Source organism: Panthera pardus, unplaced genomic scaffold, assembly GCF_024362965.1.
Source record: "Panthera pardus isolate Hobbes unplaced genomic scaffold, ASM2436296v1 HiC_scaffold_10, whole genome shotgun sequence".
Taxonomy (NCBI): domain Eukaryota; kingdom Metazoa; phylum Chordata; class Mammalia; order Carnivora; family Felidae; genus Panthera; species Panthera pardus.
The window spans coordinates 54,187,160-54,203,172 of record NW_026526655.1 but is presented as its reverse complement, the minus strand read 5'-3'; positions in this window follow the sequence as shown (position 1 = coordinate 54,203,172).

Below are 16,013 nucleotides of genomic sequence, written 5' to 3'. Positions count from 1 at the left end.
AAAGATCTGTATGCTGAAAACTATAGAAAACTTATGAAGGAATCTGAAGAAGAGATAATAAAATGGAAAAACATTCCATGCTCGTGGATTGGAAGAATATGTCGATACTACCCAAAGCAATCTACACATTCAAGGCAATCCCAACCAAAATTGCACTGGCATTCTTCTCAAAGCTAGAACAAACAATCCTAAAATTTGTACGGAACCACAAAAGACCCAAGATAGCCAAAGTAATATTGAAGAAGAAAACCAAAGAGGGAGACATCACAATCCCAGATTTTAGCCTCTACTACAAAGCTGTAATCATCAAGACAGTATGGTATCGGCACAAAAACAGACACAGAGACTAATGGAATAGAATAGAGAACCCAGAATTGGACCCACACATGTATGGCCAACTAATCTTTGACAAAGCAGGAAAGAGTAGCCAATGGAAAAAAGACAGTCTGTTTAGCAAATGGTGCTCAGAGAACTGGACAACAACATGCAGAAGAATGAAACTAGACCACTTTCTTACACCATACAAAAAAATAAACTCAAAATGGATGAAAGACCTAAATGTGAGACAGGGAACCATCAAAGCCCTAGAGGAAAATGCAGGCAACAACCTCTTTGACCTCAGTTGCAGCAATTTCTTGCTCAACACATCTCCAAAGGCAAGGGAATTAATAGCAAAAATGAACTATTGGGACCTCATCAGGATAAAAAACTTCTGTAATGCAAAGGAAACAATCAACAAATAGTGTTGGACACTATTAGTTGGACACTATTAGTGTCCAAAATCTATAAAGAACTTACCAAAGTCAACACCCAAAAAACAATCCAGTGGAGAAATGGGCAGAAGACATGAATAGACACTTTTCTAAAGAAGACATCCAGATGGCCAACAGACACGTGAAAAGATGCTCAACGTCACTCATCATCAGGGAAATACAAATCAAAGCCACACTGAGATACCACATCACACTGGTCAGAGTGGCTAAAATGAACAACTCAGGAAACTACAGATGCTGGTGAGGATGTGGAGAACCAGGAACCCTCTTGCACTGTTGGTGGGAATGCAAACTGGTGCAGCTGTTTTGGAAAACAGTGTGGAGGTTCCTCAAAAAATTAAAAATAGAACTACCCTACGACCCAGTAATAGCACTACTAGGAATTTACCCAAGGGATACAGGAGTGCTGATTCATAGGGGCACTTCCAACAATGTTTGTAGTAGCACTTCCAACAATAGTCAAAGTATGGAAAGAGCCCAAATGTCTATCAACTGATGAATGGATAAAGAAGATGTGGTTTATATGCACAATGGAATACTACTTGGCAATGAGAAAGAATGAAATCAGCCATTTGCAGCAACATTCATGGAACTGGAAGGTATTATGCTGAGTGAAATAAGTCAGTGAGAGAAGGAAAGATACCATATGTTTTCCCTCATATGTGGATCTTGAGAAACTTAACAGAAGACCATGGGGGAAGGGTAGGGGGAAAAGATAGTTACAAACAGAGAGGGAGGGAGGCAAACCATAAGAAACTCTTAAATACAGACAACAAACTGAGGGTGGATAGGGGGGTGGGGGAGAAGGGACAATGGGTGGTGGGTATTGAGGAGGGCACTTGTTGGGATGAGCACTGGATATTGTATGTAAATGATGAACAATGGGAATCTACCCCAAAAACCAAAAGCACATTTTACACACTGTATGTTAGCCAATTTGACAATAAATTATATTTTTTAAAAAAGAAGCTGTAATGAAATGCCTTAAAAAAATAGGAAATGATATTTAGAACAAAAACTGAGGGGAAAGAATAGGTGTACTCATTGCTATTGGGAAATTTTTGCTTCCAGGTCCTATGAACAGACAGATCTGGGAAAAAGTATATGTATATATTTACTGATGTACATAAATGTATGTATCAAAAATATAAAGAAGATGTGGTTTATATATATAATGGAATATTACTTAGCCATCAAAAAAGAATGAAATCTTGCCATTTGCAACAAATGTGGATGGAGTTAGAGTGTATTACGTTAAGCAAAATAAGTCAGTCAGAGAACAACAAAAACCATATGACCTCATTCATATGTGAAATTTAAGAAACCAAATGGGTGAACATATGGGAGGGAGGAAAAAAATGAAAAAGAAAAAAAGAGAGAGGAAATTAAACCATAAGAGACTCTTAAAGATAGAGAAGAAGCAGAGGGTTGATGGAGGGAGGTGGATGGGGGGATGGGTTAAATAGGTGATGGGGATTAAGGAGGGCACTTGTGATGATGAGCATACGTATGTTGTATGTAAGTGATGAATCTCTGAATTCTACTTCTGCAACCAATATTTCACTGTATGCTAACTAACTAGGATTTAAATAAAAATTTGGGAAAAAAAGGTATAAATTTCTAAAAATTTGGAAGGAAGAAAGAAAGAAAGAAAAAGATTTCGAGAAGTTGCCACCTGACCATTCTGCTTAGATCCCTCTGGCCTGAACTTAGTCAAGTGGTCACTCCTAGTTGCAAGGAAAGCTGGGAAATGTAGTCTCCAATCTGGATGACCATCTGTGTAGCCAAAAATCAGGGTCTCTGTCATTATAAAAGGGAGAAGAGATTTGGGAGTATAACCAAAAATCTCTGTTTTAACACCATTTTATAACCATGGAAAAAAGCAAAGAGGGAAAAGAATGGAAAAAAATAAATCTCTAGAAGAGAATATGTCATTGGAAGGAAAGATACCCAATGCCTATTTTTGCTTTATTGTTTGCTGATTTTAAAGTCCCTTCCTGGGTTGTACCACCAAGAGGGGTTCCCTTTTTCTGGCCTCTCCTCTTCACATCGTCTTCACCTTCCCTAGCTCCTGTCTTCTGGGATTCCCTCTGCAAATACCTAAATTCTATATGTATTCTCCTCTCTTTATTATTCAGAGCAGTTCAGCTCAGTCTCAGTTTTAGTCTTCAATATATACACAGGTGCTGAACAACAAAAAACTCCTTAGAGTGTAAGGAGATCCACCCTTTACAAGGCAATGATATTTTATTTCTGCTTATGGGCTGTATTTTTCCCCAAAAGGAAGCTGTAGCAAGTCACAGGGATAGTATTATACCAGTTAATCCCTGTGCCCAGTGTGCCCACAAACTGTTTGAAGAAAAGCTGTTCTACTCCTAACCTGGAGCTGAGGCAGCAGCCCGCTGGTCTTTGGCCCCATTACCTCCAAGCCATTGCTGGTTGGACCAGAGATAAGCATCTGATCCAAGAATAGCCTGGAGACAGTAGCACAGCCTAAAAATGTAATAATGGAGGTGAGCTGAGCTGCTTAAAGAACATATTCTGAAGGCAAGGAAAGAGCTGTGAGTAAGAGGTGTTATGAGGCCCAGTAAAGATGCACCAATAGAGAGGGGGAATGGCTGGCCATAGTGTTTCTTTGTGGAGATTCCAGAATTTCTTACGACATGTGTATATTTTTATCAAAGCCAATTCCCTAAAAAAGATCAGCTAAGAAATTGATAAAATAGGGACAAATATTATAATTTTGCTGTGAGAATTAAAGCTCAACAATCAACATGGACACATCACTGGATCCACAGAAGCTACTGAAGCCAAGTTGAAAGAAAGAACAGGAAACACTGACACGTGGAATCAAAGTTTAAGGTTGATATTTCCAGGAACAGGACGGGAGCATATAGAAGCAAAGTGGTCACAGTCCAACCAGTGAGTTCTGCTTGTAGCTGTGGCCGGGTTTTAAGTATATTTTTGTGGCCTCATCGCGTTAGTGATGAGTCATTCTCACAAGTTAAAAAAAAAAAAAGTTTGTATACATAGTACAATTTCTATGAGTAGTAATCCAGGAAATAAGTTTCAGAAGCAAAATGAGTCCCTTAAATTGGCAATTTTCATGCACAATTCTATCAAGTGTTATAAACCTTGTTAGGATATCTGAATGTTAAATTATTTGAATATAATGGTATTTTCAGTGTTTGAATATTCACTATAGGCTACAGGTCTTTGAAATACTATAACAGAAAAACACATGTGTATGTTGTAGAATACTATCATATGAAATCAGAAAAAAGATCCAAGATCTGAACTACCAAAAGTGATATTAATGTCAACAGCAAAACCACAATCAGGGCAAGGAGACAAAACATTTTTAAAAGCCCAACTTTTGGATACCGTTTTAGCAATGTGACCAACATCAATGCAAAATGAAAGAAAATTTTCTATGTTTAACAGGCAAGTAATTATGGGTGCCGTTTCAAGTTTTACTTTAAGACTGATAATTTTAAATATTAAATATTTGTGGCATTCTATTATATAATTTTTAAAATTATTTTTATTTGACATTTATTTTGTGTTATTATTGCCATCTTTTAGTGTTTTTTATGATCAGGTAAAGATTATTTTACATGTTTTATATATTTACATGTTAATATATACTTTTAGATGTTATATATATTTACATGTTAATATATTAGGGCCATAATAATTATAACCTTAGGGGTGTCTGGCTGGTTCAAATGGTAGAGTATACAACTCTCGATCTCAGGATTGTGAGTTCAAGCTCCACATTGGGCATGGAGCTTACTTTAAAAAATAATAATAATCTTAACTTATCATTATATCACTTTTATAGAAAAACCTTTGAAAGTTTTTGTAATCACAGAAAAATTATTCATTGCTTATTATTAAACAACATATGAATAAAACATGATGAGCGGTATACACAACTTATGATTTCAGAATTCCTGGGAATTTCGAGGAATTCTGATATCTTGTTTCTGAATCCCAAATATTAATAATTGTTGGGGATCTAGCAGGTCAAGCCTAGAGCCATAGAAACAATGACAAAAGGCAATAAGCCACCCTGGAGGTGGAGGTGAAGCCCAGGCTGCGGAACTTGCCTCAGGCCTGGAGTGCTCGTGGGGGCGTCCTCATCAGCCAGGCCGCTTTCCCACGTCCTTGAGGTCCTCACCACAGGTAATGCACTTCCTGTTCCTTCCATAAGAATCCTCTTCTCTTTACTGCCACATGTCACCTTACTGTAAATTGCTGACGGTAATTTGAGGGTGTCAAAAGATCCTAAAGTGCACAGAAATGTAGAGTTAAAGGATCAGTCAGGGGGTCATCGAAGAGCATTATGAGCATTTATTTTCAAGTAGGTATAACAAAGAAGAAGTGACCTTATTTCCCCTCCTGATTGAATAGCTTTATTTACATTAAAATACAGAATAATCCTAGGCTGTGCTATCTCAGAACACTACACTACCTTAGAAGCCCAGTTCTGGCCTCTGCCTGATGTCAGAATTATTCAACAGGCTGAGGACCTGCACTGATTTTCCAGGTGGCACTGTAAAATGCCCACTACACTTAGTAGAACACAACATTATTTCTTTGGTGTGTAGTCATTATCAGAGAGAATGCCAGCACTTCTAAAACAGAACTCAAGAGGTACCTGGGTGGCTCAGCCGGTTAAGCCTGCAACTCTTGATTTTGGCTCAGGTCATGCGTGATCTCATGGTTTGTGAGATGGAGCCCTACGTTGGGCTCTATTCTGACAGCACAGAGGAGCCCGCTTGGGATTCCTCTCTCCCTCTCTCTCTGCCCCTCCTCCACTCTCTCCCTCTCTCTCAAAATAAATAAATAAACTGAAAAAAATAAATAAAACAGAACATTGGAAAAGCATGTGGATGTCTTGTCAAAGGGTTTGACAACATCACAGAGTGTGTTTCGTCTGTTGTAACTCACACAACTGTGCTACCATTTCTGTTGTTGTTTATCCCTCCATGATCTGAATGAGTTGGGGCACCTGGGTGGCTCAGTCGGTTAAGCGTGGACTTCGGCTCAGGTCATGATCTCACAGTTTGTGGGTTCGAGCTCTGTGTCTGGAGCCAGCTTCAGATTCTGTGTCTCCCTCTCTCTCTGTCCCTCCCCCACTCACACTCTGTCTCTGTTTTTCTCTCTTTCTCTCAAAAATGAATAAACATTAAAAAAGATCTGAATGAATTATTTCCTTACTCATTTTTTCTGTCCCTTGCTTTTTTGAATTATAGTCAAAATAAATTTTGTATCATAGATCAAAGTGCCCCCAAATGAAAATGATGTATTCATTTCCACTTCTATTTACAATTAATTTTTTTTTCTTTTATTGAAAGGGAAATCAACTTCATTCAAAATCACCTGTGTCTCCACGCTCTAACATGACTATTTTCTGTTTGGAATATTAGACCTTAAAGGCACACAAAATTTGTACATATGTCAATCTCAGACAACTTTATTATATTTTAGTATTTTATTTTAATTAAGCATGAATACCATTCTTCAGTTTTTGGCTATTTACTGTTGGGATGCAAAACTGTCTCATACATTTAAAGCAGGGTTTCAGCAAACTTTTTCTATAAAGGGCCAGCTAGTAAATATTTTAGGTTTTGTGGGTCATATAGTTTCTGTCAAAATTATTCAACTCTGCCTTTGTAGCATGAAAGCAGCCATAGATAATGAGAAAATGAAAGATTGTGGCTATATTCTGACAAAATTTTGCTCATGGACACTGAAATTTAAATTTTATATAATTTTTATGTGTCACAAAATATTCTCTTGACTTTTTTCTCAAGCATTTAAAAATGTAAACATCACATATGTGGGCCATACCAAAACAAACAGTGGGTTGGATTTGACCCATGGGCCATGGTTTGACACCCTAGGTAGTATAGTATGCCAGATTCATACATACTATAAATATTTTCTTAAAAATTTTTTTAATGTTTATTTATTTTTGAGACAGTGAGACAGCGAGTGGGAGAGGGACAGAGAGAGAGGGAGACACAGAATCGGAGGCAGGCTCCAGGATCTGAGCTGTCAGCAAAGAGCCCAATGTGGGGCTCAAACCAACGAACCGTGAGATCATGACCTGAGCCGATGTCAGACACTCAACCTACTGAGCCACCCAGGTGCCCCTAAATATTTTCAACATGATGGCTCCTACCCACTTTTACTGGTAAAGAATGAATATTAGTCAGTAGTACCAGAAATCCAGTTTCATAGGCAAATCTCTGACAGTTTTGAATTCACTTATTTATACATTCCACTACTGTGTATCAGGATGATAGGAGATAATAACTAGCTTTCATTTGAGTCGAAGTGGCTTAGTTAATCATATACAGAAATAAAATTGGATTAATAATGCTTCCCTCTCATCCTCAAAGGAGAATTGAAAGAAGTAATTAGTGATTTTACATCATATAAGAAGTAAAATTGCTATATAAATATGGAATTTAATAAGGCATGTGGACCTGGCTTTAATCAAACCCAATTATGAATGTCTTGATTCACACAAAGGAGACTGCACGGTGATTGCTTGCTTTACCGAGAGGACATGCTTGTATCCCTTTATTCAACAGGCTCAATGAGTACATTTAAAGTATAATTTGGTTTGCACACATCTTTTCTATAATTTATCACATAAAATGAAGAACTTTAAAAATGATACAAAAATATCTATAAAGTTTTCACCCACCCACTCTCTACCATGCACATGCAAAAGCCCAAATTCAACTCTAAAAGAATATATCATCTGGTTCCTACTTCAAAATGATCAGTGGAGCCCTACAAGACCTCTAGCTGTCACCCTACAAAGATGTTTCTCCCTACATCAAAGAAGCCGTTTGGTATACATGCAGCAGAGTTTATTTGCAAATTGAGTTTTTACATTTAGAGAATTCCAAGATGCCAGAAAAGAATCCTTTCAGCCTCATCACTTCCTCAGTCTACCTTCTGGATTGGCCTTTCCTCTCTTCTGCACTCTGCTTCAGCCACTGTTTAACTCAAAACCTTTCCAGCATGGCTGGAACTACAAACCAGGCCTGAATTTCTAGCCATGGATGATTTGCTCCCTTTGCCTTTGGAAACATAACATTTGCAGCAGCTCCAGATACCATATGGGGGTGCTCTCTGTGATCTGGATGTTTCTCAGTGGTGGCAAAACCTTTGCTCTCTTTTATGTGTTTAATATGAATTGTAAAGGGGAAACTCCTCCACATATCAAGTGAGTATAAAGTGACTAGTCTGAATTTGGGCTGGGTTCCACTTGCTCCTATGTGGTATGACTTGGTGGTTTTGGAGTCCAATCTTGCCACATATCTTAAGGGCTAGAAAAATCTTAATCTTCGTAAATCTCCTCCCATGCTTCCAATTTGATATTTTGCATTTGCTCTGTAGAGTCTGGCCCTTTCAATTTTCTTCATTTCTGGCTGAGCGATAACTGGATCATGCCAACACAAAACTGACCCAGTCTCAAGTAGGATATTAATTTACTTTCTGGAGGAAAATTAGACTTTAAAATTCCAGATTGTCATAGTTTTCCACAGAGCACTTTACCTGACATTAAAGCTTACCCTCATTAAAGTCCTCACTGGAAAATAATTTTACAGATGCAGAAAGCACCATAGACAAGTAAAGTAACTTTCCTAAAAGTTGCCAGAGAATCCTGGATTCCTTGAATTTGAGTACTTTGCTTATCCTTTTGAGTTGCTTCCCATCTTAGAGTAAAAAAAAAAAAAAAAAAAATCACCTTAAACTGTAATGTTAAATAGATTTTCCTTAAGGCTGACAAATCTCTTTGGACATTACAGAACATTCCAAAAAACACTGTTAGAAATAGCACAGTTTTTTTTTTCTCTTTAAATTTCTATACTGAACATTCATTTTTTACCTTAAAACATAAAATAGCCTCTTTAGTATAGTTTCCCTAATTGGAATTTTACTTTTTTTCCTTATCTTCTATTTAAAATGCTATTTCAGATGGTTTTGCAAAGGTTCAGTTTCACATCAACTGTTTAACAGGACTCACTTTTCATTTTCCAGATGAAGTCACTTCTATAGAATGAGCTTCAGAAACAGACATAAAAGTCAGACCTTATATTCAAGGCTTAGTCTGTAGAACCATATGATCTCTAAAAAGCATATAGGAAACAAGATACACAGTAATATTATTTGATTTAAGTAAATACTTTTGTTTCTATAATGCCCACAAGAAATTTTTAATTCATAATGTTACCACCCTATATATATCTCCAGATTCATAAAATGACTAGATGTCGAGATTCTCACTAGACCAAGAACCACAAAGATAATATGCAGACACTTAGCTTTGCAAATTTTTAGGGAAGAAAGGAAACTGCTGTTATGTAGAACTGACCAGAAACATGGAGATGAACTACATAACCTAGAATATTAAGGTGATAAATTTTCACTAGAGGACTAAACCAAATAAAGACAGGCAAGGACCGAAATTGTGAGTTCTGATTACAATATTGCTTTTTTTTCTTTTTCTGTTTTTTTTTTTTTCCTTTCCTTTCCTTTTCATGAGACAGAAAGAGAAAGAGAGAGAGAGAGTGCAAATGGGGGAGGTGCAGAGGGAGAGGGAAAGAGAGAATCTTAAGCAGATCCACCCCCAGCACAGAGCCTGACACAGGGCTTGATCTCACAACCATGAGATCATGACCATGAGCTCATAACCTGAGCCAAAATCAAGAGTCAGATGCTTAACCGATTGAGCCACCCAGGTGCCCTACAATGTTGTTTTCTAAGAAGTAGACTGAGCAGCCACTATTCTGTTCATTCTTTTCATCAATAAATAAGAATTTCTTAGGCATTTACTATGATCAAGATATCATACCATGCCCTGGAAATCAGTCAGATCTATGCCTTCTCTGAAATCAGGAGCTAATAAGAGCTCATAATCCATGAGAACAAAGCATCTTCTACCATTTGTAATAAAGTACTCCTCATTGGCCAATTCAAAATTTCAAAGGATTTCTTCAATATATTAGTAAAGGTATATCAACTCTTCATAGAAATTGCATTGGATCTGGTATGCAATGGCTTAACTTTTAGGTCTCAGGGGTAAAGGGTAAGATGCTTTATTGCATTCAGATATGCGGGTTGCTACATCTGGGTTTAGAAAAGCATTCAGACATATTGACGTAAATTTGAGAGGAAAAATGTGTGTTGTCAGACAATAAAAATATTAATTATATTTCTGGATCCATCACTGAGGCATTCTATTTGTTTTTTTGGTGCTTCAGTTTTCTCATCTATAAAATAAGATACCTGAAGTAAATCTCTGAAGTCCCTTCCAGAATTTAATTAAATATATTTTTAAAATGAGAAGAAGTTGGTTTATTCATCAGGTGTCAGGACTGACATAAATTGAACAACTACAGGTTCTACGGTTCAAATGACCAAGAAACTATGACAAGGAGAAAGAAAGGAAACATAGAAAGAAAATTTGTTTCCAAGGATTAGGAGCTGGACAGAAGACATTAATAACAATCCATAACAATTTGGCTAGAGTGTGCTTGAGTTGAGTTTGAGGGACATACATCTTAACAAAACAAAACTCTCTTGACCACCTATCTCCTTCCTGCCTCAACCCCATTTCTTTGTTTCTCATTCATGGCAAATGTACTAGAAAGAATGGTCTTTATTTGCTTGCTCCATAATTTCTTACTGCCTTTGGGTTTGACGCCACTAAAAATCGTTCCTTTAGTCACCAGTGCTTCCCACATTGCCTAATCTGGGGATTACTTGTCTGTCCTCCTCTTTTCCTTCTCTCACAGGGCTGACACACTCAACAACTCCTTCCTTCCTCCTCCTGTACTCTTGTGCTGCCTGTCTCAATATCTGCAGTTCCTATCTCTAGTTCCTTTTCCTCTGCCTGTTCTCTCAATTCTGGAGTGTGAGAGAATTCGGTCTTTTCTACCTATGCTCTGTTCCTGGAGAATATCATTTGCCATTGGCTTTAAAATTTTTTTTTTTAATGTTTATTTATCTTTGAGAGGGAGACAAAGACAGAACCTAAGTGGGGGAGGAGCAGAGACAGAGGGAGACACAGAATCCAAAGCAGGTTCCAGGCTCTGAGCTATACCCACAGAGCCTGACACAGGGCTTGAACTCATGAACTGTGAGTTCATGACCTGAGCCAAAGTCAGATGCTCAAATGACTGAGCCACCCAGGCGCCCCTGCCCCGTATTTACATTTTAGGGGTGGCTGGGTGGCTCAAGTCGGTTGAACATCCAACTCTTGATTTCATCTCAGGTTATGATCTCAGGCTCATGGGATTCAGCCCTATGTTGGGCTCCATGCTGAGTGTGGAGTCTGCTTAAGATTCTCCCTTTCTCGGGGCGCCTTGGTGGCTCAGTCGGTTAAGCGCCCGCCCTCAGCTCAGGTCATGATCTCACAGTCTGTGAGTTCGAGCCCCGCGTCAGGCTCTGTGCTGACAACTCAGAGCCTGGAGCCTGCTTCCGATTCTGTGTCTTCCTCTCTCTCTGCCCCTCCCTTGTTCATGCTCTCTCTCTGCCTCAAAAATAAATAAAAACATAAAAAAAAAGATTCTCCCTTTCTCTCTTCCTTCTCTCTTCCTCTGCTCCTCTGCCCCTCTTCCCAGCTCACATGCACTCTCTCTCTCTCTCTCTTTCTCTCTCTCTCTCTCAAAAAAAAGCACATATGTTCTAATGACTTGCAAATATCTATCTTCAGATCTATTAGACTCAACATGTCTAAACAGAATGCTGGAAACTATCCTCCATCACCATCTCTAGGAAAGCTGTTCCTCACAGGCTTTTAGAGAATGATACCTAAAAACCTCTGCAAGATTCAAAAACCTAAGCATAATTCTCGATATTTCTCTTTCTCTCATTTTCCCGATCCTCACCTCTGCCCCTGTCACTTGCTCTTTCAGATGGTCCTGTCAGCGCTACCTCTAGAATAGATCCCAAATTCCCAGACTTCATTTTCACAGCCACCACCCTATTTAAGCCACCACATCTTCCACATGGGACGCTGATCTAACTGGTCTTGTCAACCAAGTGATTTTTTTTTCATTGAACATGTCCAAAAAACTTTTTTAAAGATTTTATTTTTAAGTAATCTCTACAGCCAACATGGTATGGCTTTGGCTGTCATTGGTTTCTGATAAATCTTTTAAAGTCATTGTGTTCTAAGTAAGGATGAATTCATTCTGATGTTTCCTTGCTGCTATGTGCACCTAGACTGCTAGAAGCACTTGAATAGCGACATAAATAGCGCCATTACAATTTGTACTTTCTAGCCTCACCTGGGTTCTCAAAGACCTCCAAAATATTCCTGCTTAGTCCTACTTGCTTCTCTTCTCTAGCCATACAGCAGCTGTCCCAAACTTTCATAATTCACCTCACTTATACTTATTAATTGACTTTACCTTCAATTTCTCATGAAAAGCAGTGACTCAGTAAACAATTTCCTCAACTTCCCACAACCCCAACTGTAAACTGCCCTTTACTTTCTGTGATACATCTTTTCTCTGTAGTCTAAATTTGAACCTGCTGTAAATTAAACTTTCTATCCAAAAAATGCTTTGATAAGGTTGACCCCTTCTTCCTTCTTGGAAATCTGTTTTCTCTTGAGTCCCATCCACTGCATATCTTTGCATAACACCTGTAGATATGATCTATATTTCCAGTAGGGATGTGAATGGGAGACTAGCTGTATTTTCACTCCCATATTTTATCTGAACTTCATATTTATATTTCCAACCAGACACAGTTATGGGAGGGATTTGCTTACCACACGGTGATGGGACACCCTAAGCACTATTTTCATACCACATCTTACTGAGATTTGCCTGGAGATGTAAGTTTTCAATTACTGTCATCTAACTAATCAGCAGATGCTTATTAAAAATCTACCACAGTCAAGGCATTGTGTGAGCCCCTGTATTTTCTGCTTCGAACAACTGAAATAGGGATCTGCTTCGCTTTGCCCAAACAAATACAATTAGCCAGAATTTTGATGAAGTTGATCTGGAGGGAAAAGATCAGATAAGGGTATAACTCCTAATTAAATGTTAGAAATATTTGTCTTTTTTTCCATCAGAATTTATTAGGCATGAAAATTGTCACACTCTGCCTTGTTGCTAAGTTGGAAAAGGTTTCCTCAGTAGGGCACATGAGAACATTAGAAAAAATATAAGAGGCACAATGCTGTGCTATTGTAGGAATGTAAAATTCATATTTTGCCTGCAGAAGCTGATCACTTCTGGCTGAGTCTATTTGAGGCAACATGGGAAAGTATATATTCTGGACATTAATGATAAATATTACACTTCTAACTTGATTGATTTAAAAATATTCTAAGAATGCATGAAACAGGTACACAGAAAAGTGCAAAGATCTAAGATTGCATGTTTACCTTGTGATTCTGATTCCATGTCTTTACTTACAAAGTCCTAGATTAAGTTTTTGCCCATTTCTGTCAAAGTACAAAGCAAACCTCAAGATGAGAATTCCCAGGATGTCTGGCTGGCTCAGTTGGTAGAGCATGCAACTCTTGATCTCAGGGTTCTGAGTTTGAACCCCACATTGGGCCTAGAGCTTACTTAAAAACAAAAAGATTAAGGGGTGCCTGGGTGTCTCAGTCAGTTAAGCGTCTGATATCGGCTCAGGTCCTGATGTCATGGTTCCTGGGTTGGAGCCTCGTGTTGGGCTCTGTGCTGACAGCTCAGAGCCTGGAGCCTGCTTTGGATTCTGCATCTCCCCCTCTCTCTGCCCCTCGCCCACTTACATTCTGTGCGTCTCTCTCTCTCTCTCTCTCTCTCTCTCTCAAAAATAAATAAACATTAAAAAAAAAAGATTAGAATTCCTGTTGATTCCTGTTGGGAGGGCTTTTTCCTCCATGAAGGATCCTCCCTGTCCTAGTGAATGGGTATCACTTTATAAATCAAGAGAAAAATATATTAAGGTAGGAAAACATGTGACCAGGTAGAAAAGGAACAATTTATTTACTTTAGTAGCACAGTAGCACAGATTTACCATAAATCAAGAAAATGAAGGAGATAGGTTAATGGCTAGTATAGATTAGCAAAGAGTTTTTATGCTGAGACAGCTTTAGTGATGGAGGTCTGAAATGCGGCATTGGACCCCAAGTTTAAGTACAGGCTAAACAGGAAAGATCGATGAATGTATATTTGCCTTGGGTGTGGAGCTGGGGAATAATAGCACTCATAGAGTGTACTTGCCCACCTGAGTCTAATGGTATTGCCATCATGCCAAAAAAAGTGTCCAGAGTGTAAGATGAAAATATGATTCTTAAAAATGAAAGGAAAACCTGATCTTATAGCCCCCAGAAAAGATGTAAAACATTGGTTATAAAAAAGATGAGGTCTGTTATGGGAAAAGAAAATTAATACCCCTTGAAGGAAATTCTACACCCTAGTAACATTTGGAATTTGTGAACTTTGATGTAGTTGAAATAGCATGATACAAGAGGTTAATCATCAAATAGTAATGAGATGTGTATAAATCAAAACAGGGAAAGTACACATTCCTATTTTCCAGAGGTGAGTAAATGAAACATCACTGATTAGTTTTACTAAATCCAAGGTTCAAAATCTTAAATGCAAACACCATATTAAGCCGCAAGTTTAAACAAATACCTAATGTTCAGGCTCTTCTCCTATTATGTCTTTTGTTTTTACGCTGATTCCAAATGGAGATTTTGCAATGACTTGCCAGTCGGGAAATCTCTCTACCTCTCTCTTTCAGTTTAATTTAGTTTCTTTCATAAAACAGGTCGAGATGCTTTGTAATAGGAAACAGAAGATAAATGAAATTAAATGACTAATCACCTAATTAATTTAGAAGCTTATCTCTGACTGGCTGAATCTATTTTAGGCAACATTCCCTTCTAGTTGGCTAATACCTATGCATTTATGAGGAGTTCAGGACGTTTTGCAAAACAATAGTGCCACAATTAAACTTAATCTATTAATTTCACAGCTAGCTAAGTAAAAACATTTAAGAGATAGATGTCCTTTATCATATTTTATGGCTTAATTTATGCACTTAAAATGGCTATTTTCTTAAGAGGGGAAGATAATTGTGCATGCACATTACACTATGTATGATGAATAAAGTTTCAGATCGTCTCTAGGACTCAGACAAAATCTGTTCAATTCGTTCTGTGAGACTTTTTAAAAAGTCAACTCATTAACAATGACAAGGTACCCAAGCCTAGTAAGTTACCTCCGTGCTCCATCTTCTCTCTACATCATTCATTTCTTGAAGGGAGAAGGGACACATCCAGCTTTTGAGAAGGTACAGTTTTGTTGTAGAAAGTACAGAGTTTTAGCCTCTGAAAGCAAAGGCTCAAGGAACAAGTGAAAACACAGGTCTGAGATGATGTTTCTTAGGAAAGGAATGGAAATCAGTTTTCCTCAAATTACTTGATTACTTCCCATAACATCAGCACACTGTAGCTAATCATTTAGTAAAAATATATTAATGAATTTGATTAAATAAATATTGATTGAATATCTCCCTCAATATGTTCAAGGTACCAGGCTAAGTGCAGTAGAGGAAAGCCAGGATAAACAAGACAGACTTGGCCATCAAAGAAGTCACAGGCTGGTGGCGGACTTAGACATTTTTATAAATCTGTCTCTCTGCCAAAAATGTCATTAGGGTAAACAAAATATAACCAGAGAAGTTGGATCAGAGAATTATCTTACTCAAGTTAATTTATCTATCTAGCAAGAGGCCAAAGTGGGCTTTAACTCCAGGTTTTCTGTTTTTTTGGTTTTTTTTTTTTTTACATTTATTTATTTATTTATTTATTTATTTATTTATTTATTTATTTATTTATTTTTGAGAGACAGAGACAGAGACAGAGCACAAGCTGGAGGTGGGCAGAGAGAGAAGGAAACACAGAATCCAAAGCAGGCTCCAAGCTGTCAGCACAGAGCCCGACGTGGGGCTCGAACTCACAAACTGTGAGATCATGACCTGTGCTGAAGTTGGACGCTCAACTGACTGAGCCACCCAGGTGGCCCTAACTCCAGGTTTTCAATTTCAAAGATATATCTTCACAAATTAGAAAATACTCTTTAGGCATGTACTGATACTGAAAGGAGGCTCATTAAATGGGAGTGGGGAGATGGGGGTTAGGCTGTGGAGGTCAGAAGCAATGGATTTAGAAGACATTGTCCTAGTTATATT